General features: G+C 43.2%; 1 protein-coding gene across 1 annotated transcript in view; it reads right to left on the minus strand.

Moving 5' to 3' along the window:
• The window catches only part of RAPGEF4 (Rap guanine nucleotide exchange factor 4), a gene marked incomplete at its 5' end in the record, with an annotated part of 261,647 nt that overhangs the window by 49,271 nt on the left and 205,333 nt on the right, over positions 1–7,043 (minus strand). The gene's annotated exons all lie outside the window — the stretch shown is intronic.

The raw sequence follows: 7,043 nt of genomic DNA on the forward strand, positions 1-7,043 counted from the left end.
ATTTTAAGCTATTTGGAGTATAATATCTTTTCTAGGAAACAGAAGTGGGTTTTGAAGTCTGTTCTTTCATTTATGCAGTCAAAATTGAACTATATTAATAAATGTATAAAACCAATATGCATCACTGCGATGAAGTATAACTTCTTTTGTTGGTATGATAGCACACTAAGGTTACAAAACATATAATTGAGGTTTTCTGTAGCTGGCCCACTGGAAGCCAAACTGTTGGTTTTGTTCTACATCAGAAGTATTTTTGATCAGATAATTACACCTACATTACACTGTTCATTGGAGGTTCAAAATTAGGTGGATTCAAAAGGAGCCCTTTCAGGCATGCAAATTTAGTGCAATTCACCTGTTAAACCTGTATTGAATAGACAGCTCAAAACAATCTGTGGAAAACTGTGTCACTGAGTTGTTAGTAAAGGTAAATCTTTATGTATGGAAGCTAATAAAGCTGTTGACACAGGCAATATTCCAAATAGAAGCACTGTGTCACATTCTAGATGGAATATTTTGTGTGTGATTATGAAAAGAGACAGAAGAAACTAAGACTGCAAAACAAATACGGCCCTTTAAAAGCCTTTGTTTCCCCCAAGAATTCATATTCATTTTGTGCTAAAGAGGGGCCAAACCAAAACTGAAATTCTGAACAAACCAGACTCCAGGATGACTAGTTCTGAAACAGCTTCTGCCTTGAGCCAATTTTCTGCATATGGATATAACAGTTGGTTTCACTTATAGGATAATAGGATGATAGGAAAGTAGGGCTGGGAGGGACCTCATGAGATCATCTAGTCCAGCTCCCTGATCAAGGAAGGATTGTCCCTGACTAAACCATCCCAACTAAGGGCCTGTTCAACCTGCTTTTCAAAATTTCTAGGGATGGAGGCTCAATGGCTTCTCTAGCTGTTCCAATGCTTGATCACCCCCATAGTCAGAAAGTTCCTCCTAACCTCCAACCTAAATTTCTTCTGCTGCAGCTTGAGGCCATTGCTCCTAGCCCTATCCCCTACAGCCACAGAGAAAAGACTGTTTCCATCCTTTCTATGATTGCCCTTGAGGTGTTTGAAGACTGTTATCAAATCTCACCTCAGTCTCCTTTTCCAGACTAAATAAGCCTAGCTGTTTTACACTTTCCTCATAAGTCTTGCTTCCCAAGCCCCTAATCATTTTTGTTGCTTTGCGCTGAACTCTCCAATTCATCCACATCCTTTTTAAAGCGTGGGGCCCAAAACTGGACACAATATTTCGGAGAAGATGTCACCAGTACCGAATAAAATGGAAGACAAGGTTCCTTGGGTGAATGTGATATCTTTTATTAGACCAACCCAAATAGTTGGAAAATAATTATTAAGCAAGCTTTTGGGTTCAAAAACCCTTCGTCAGGCTAAGGAAGTTTCAGCAGTTGGTGTGTGCTCTTCCTGGATGGAATGAAAAGTAAAGCCAGCGGCTGGGCTGGTATGCATATAAGACAGGTAGTCAGTGAAAATGTAGATTGAGAGGTCAATGGGTGAGAGACTCCTCAATCTACATTTTCACTGACTACCTGTCTTGTATGCATACCAGCCCAGCCGCTGGCTTCTTTACTTTTCATTCCATCCAGGAAGAGCACACACCAACTGCTGAAACTTCCTTAGCCTGACAAATGGTTTTTGAACCCGAAAGCTTGCTTAATAATTATTTTCCAACTATTTGGGTTGGTCTAATAAAAGATATCACATTCACCCAAGGAACCTTGTCTTCCATTTTATTCGGTACTGGTGACATCTTCTCCGAAATATTGTGTCCAGTTTTGGGCCCCACGCTTTAAAAAATATGCTGTTTGCTTTTTTTTTTTTTTTTTTTTTTTGCTACAAGAGCACACTGTTGGCTCAGCTTATGGTCTACTGTAACCCCCAGGTCTTGCAGCACTGCAGCCTAGGTACTCATTTCCCATTCTGTATTTGAAATTACTACATCTCAGGTGTAGGACTTTGCACTTGTCCTTGATGAATCTCATCTGATTAATTGCAGAGCATTTTTTATTCTATCCAGGTCATTCTGAATCCTAGCCCTGCCCTCCAGAGTGTCTACAACTCCACCCAACTTGGTGTCATCTGAAAATCTGCTAAGCCTTCACTCAATCCTATCTTCTAAATCAGTAATGGAGATATTAAACAATACCAGGCCCAGGACAGACCCATGAGAAACCCCATTTGATACCTCCTCCCAACTAGACACTAAGCTATTAATAGTTACATGAGATCCATTGGTTAGGGACAGACATTACACATAAACTGGTTTAAGTGATCAGAAACTGGTTTAAACCTGTAGAAGAACAGATGTTCAGTGCATATAAACCAGTTTGAAAATGGCTGAAACTGGTTTGAACGTAGTATCAGACTTAACTGATTTGGGTCAAAACAATTTATGCAATATCTGTCCCAGACCCCTTGCTGGTTTAAGTTAAATCAGAGTCCCCCAGTATCCTGGCATGCTCTCTGGGCTCGATGGAGCTCTCTGCTCCACCGCAGAGCTGGCCCCTCCCCTTGGCTCCCTGGCCAGAGCTCCAGCAGAGACTTGCAGGCACAACAGGGTCTGCTAGCTTCCCCTTGCCCCACCCCCTCACCACTCACTGCTTAAGCAGGGATCCTCCTCTCTGCCAGAGCATGGACCATAGTCAGTATGTGGTATGCTAGCTAATGCTGTGTAAGGCTCCAGCACAGACTGCAGATGCAGCAGAGTCAGCAGAGTCTGCCTAGCTTCCCCCTGCCTTCCCCCTTCCCCACCTCCGCTGCTCAAGCAGGAAATACCCCCTCTCTCCCATCATTTCCCACAGCATGGACCCCAGCCCCATGGACCCTAGGCATGTGGTATGCTAGCTAATGCTGAGAGATGTCTCTCTGTGTGTGTCTCTCCAATTTCACTGGGGCAGGGAGACAGAACAGTGACTGCTTAAGGCTGTTTGGAGCTAATCAACAGGTCAGCTGGTAAGCTGCTTAAGAAGTTTGAAGTAACGGAGAGAGGCCACTGTTCTGTTAATTGGATGATAAAGACTGTTATCACTATCAGCCCCCAGCTGGCATGCTTGCCTGTTAGTTTGCTGCAGACAGTATGATGAAACAGGGAGGAAGATTGAAAAGCTCTGTATCATCAACAGATGCGTGCACTGCGCCCCTCTCTCCCTTGCCTCAGAGTGCTAGCCTGGGGCTGGGGGCAGGCAACACTCTCTCCCCTTGAGCAGCCAGAAGGGAAAAGCTTGGGACTGTGCAGGCAGACATCCCTAATGAGAGAGTCCTGCCAGGGCCTGGCCATGCCCCCTCAGCTCATCTCCCTGCAGAAGAGAAGGGAGGCCTGCTCCACCCCCTACCAGCCTCTAGCCTGAGCCACTGCAGGCATGTGCCTGAATTTCCTCAGTCCAGAGAGAATGTCTGTCCAGTTTCAAACTGGTAAAGCCTAGTCAGGTTAGACTAACCTGCAAAGATTGAATCAATTCATGCTTAGGCTTTTTGAATGTCTGTCCCTAGCCATTGGGCGTGAGCATATTGATATATATTTTTAGATACTTACCAAACTCTCTGGAACAATATTCCCAATATCTCTTACACAATAGAATGAAATAATTATTTCAAGGAATCATTTGTGTTTTAAACATCCAAAAAATTAGCATCAACAATAAGGAAAAATTTAGGACTCTAGTACATCAACCAAACCCTCACTGGTCCTAGATAAGATACTGAAAAAAGCTAAGTCAAAATAGTGTTGGCAGCTTCATAACCTTACACAACATTCCATCATATATGGGTACCTTTCTCAGACAGCTTTGACAGAGAACAGAAATTGGCATAAGCCCTAAATTCCAAGCAAACTCTAACATATAACCAAAACAGTGCAACATCCTTTCCTTTTACTCCTACATCTAATGACTTTATAAAAGACTTGTAAGCAAGAGACAAGCTAAATAATTTACACTGAGCACATCTACACTTGTACTTTAACGCGCATTAGTTGATTTTAATGTGCATTAAAGCATCACAAAAAACCCCATGCTCTTTAGCTAATGCACATTAAAATAGGCGAATGCACCTTTTTCTAGTACCTTACAATGGTGGACACTTTTACATGTGCTCTTGGGGCGGGGGTGGGGCCGGAGTTTAATTAGAGCAGCTCCGAGAGCCACTCTAATTAAAATGCCGCTATGTCTCGTGTATCAGCATCTCCTCACTTGAAAATGGTGCCATGCTTACTAATGGCTACCATTTTTAAGCATGGGGATGCTGATACATGAGATGCAGGAGGCTGCTGGAATACAGAATTGTCATGCTCCAGCAGACTCAGTTGAGCCTGCTCTGATGCGCTGGCATTCCAGCACATCAGAGCAATCTCCACACTCATGTATAGGTGCCCAGAGGTACTAGATTTAATGTATGATAGATTTAACAGGTCGCCCTCCCCAGCGCCATCTTTTGCATTATCCGCGCCCTATGTGGGGTCACCCTTGGAGTCCCCTTAAGGTTTCTCGCTCTCTACTCGCCTGCCACGTTTTGATGGAAATATTATAAGTGGAAGACTGCCTATTGTTTTTGTATGGTAGGGTCCTCTGCCAACACTGGTCTTGACCCCAGTCTTTCTCTAGCTAGGCCTCCCTGTCTAAACCCACCAGATAGAGTTTGACTGCAAGGCTGTAGCTCTTGAGTCTTGGGGCTTGGGGCCCTCCTTTTTGCTCCAATCTGGAGCACAGCTTCCCTGGCCCAGCAGCCCGTTTGCCAGCCCCCCCCGCCCCCCCCCCCAGCTGGCCACAAGTTCGAAGCCTGGCAAAGGCCCCGAACCTCCAAATCCCAGTTCAAGAAAAAAACCCCTACATACACACAGTTGCACCCCAGGTGCACCAGGCCACCCTGGCCTTTTAGTCTCTGGTGCTGGGCTTGTGCCCCCGTATACTGTGCCTTCTCTGTTGCTGTGCCTGTGCACCCCAAACACTGCGCCTATGCAGGCACTGGAGTTTCCACGCTATAGTGGGGCTCCAATGAGGCCTCCTCCTTCCCCAATAGTGTCACCCAAACCACCAGTGTTGTTCAATAACAAAAAAAAGAATCTATGAACAGTCCTGTCCATGGGCTATATAACCGCCACCAAGAAAATATGATTAAAGAAGGCAGCATGCCAGCTTACAGTTTCTCAGCGGTTTGTGCTTCTGCTCCCCCACCGTCTGCTACAGTCCTTCTTCTAGGGTTGCTGCCGCTTCTCCGGGAGTCCTCGGTAGTTCCCCTCTTGCAGCCACTGGACTGCTCGCCAAGCCTCTCTGGGGAGCTCTGGGATGCACTCCTTCCCCTTTGACTGTCAGTCTCTACTGCTGCCCAGTCCAGGGTTTTTATAGTTCTGGCCTGCCCCCTTCCGGTTACCTGACTAGCTGGCCAGGCTCAGCTTTTAACCCCCCCTTATCAGTATGCTGTGCCCAGAAAGTTCTGGTTTTAAAGGGGCCGACCTGCCTTCTGGTAACAGGGCTAGGGTTCCCTGTTACAGTTACCTAAAGCACATTAATGAACATGTAGATGCACCCAGTGAGTATTATGCTTGAAGGCATTAAGCACTTTGGTATATTCCCAATATCTGCCTGCTGCCAGACAAAATTGTCTCCTAAGCAGATATGAAAAAATAAAGGCTATTATATGGATTTCAACATAGGAACTGAAGCAAAAACAATGGCTTTGACACAAATACCTTTCCTCTTTCCCCACTGCAATTTGATCACCGAGTAGAACTATGTTCTCTTTACTCTCACAGTATGGGCAAGCATTTCTCTAATGTGATTTTGCTTGAAGAGATAAGCTTAGTTAGCAACCTTTCAGCTCTAACAATGGGATAATCAAGGGGGCACATTTTGATTTTCCACATTCAAAACTGACCAAACAAACAAGTCAGACGGAAGTAGGCCGAACCTAAAGCAGTGGGATGCCATTTCTCTTAAACCCCTATTATCCTTCATTTAAATTGTTAGCATAAAGCCTGTCATAACCCCTGTAAATTGTGCATAGAGCTAAGTTTTTTGAACAGGAGTAAGTTTTATCAAATGTGAGCAGATAGCTAAGCAACACCAATATACTGTTACTTAGCCCATTATTTGATAGGGGAAAAAGCTTTTCTAAATTCTGCTCTTGCACCTGACTTTTCCATTAATTGTATATGTGAACTGTACTGACGTAAGCAAGAGCAGGATAGCCCAAATCCTTAATGTACTTATGTGATAATATAAGCCAGCTGCTACAAGATTAATCCAAAGAAAGGCAAAAACTGCTCTGTTTTTATTTTTTCTTTGTGGAAGCTGTCAGTAGCAGCATTTCATAAAATTTTGATACCCAAAACTATGTGTTTTTGGAAAATGTGTTTATTGTCAGTGTATGAACAATTTTCTCTAAACCGGCTGTGTGGGTCCAAAGGTTTTCAAAACAATTACTATCCTTGCTAAGAGCAGCAGAAATGGATTCTCAAACTTGCCAGACAAAGACATGATGCTTTATTTTATGGCTTCAGGATGTCAGCATTCCCAGATGTCACTCACCTTACAGAACTTCAAGGAAAACACTCTCTTCTCAATACAATATTAAGAAAATATAAATTTAAGTTATTACAGCCTTGTCAGTACTCTATAAAATTGAAAGCAAAATATGCTTATTTTATGCTCTCAATCAGCTGATATTTTCCTATAGCCAAGTGAAAATTCTTCATTATCTAAGACTCCGTCAAAACTACGTGAAGGTTGAGATATTGATAAATGTGTATTTCAGAGGTACATTAATGAATAATGTAGATAATGGAAGTGGAATTTAATGCTGTACCTGTGAGTTTTAGTTTCTATTGCATTTATTACATATAAATTAGGCTTCCACATAATGCATGTTAAAATTTGCTGTAGATTATTATTTACTTGTGTTTGTATTATGCTAGCATCTAGAAGCTCTCTCCAGACATACAATAAAAGACAGTCCCTACCCTCAAAGCTAAGTCTTAGGTAAAATCAAGATGCAACAGGTAGGTAAAAACCAATAGAGGTGGAGGGAAAG

Source organism: Alligator sinensis, unplaced genomic scaffold (genome assembly GCF_000455745.1).
Source record: "Alligator sinensis unplaced genomic scaffold, ASM45574v1 scaffold1469_1, whole genome shotgun sequence".
NCBI classification, from domain to species: Eukaryota; Metazoa; Chordata; order Crocodylia; family Alligatoridae; genus Alligator; species Alligator sinensis.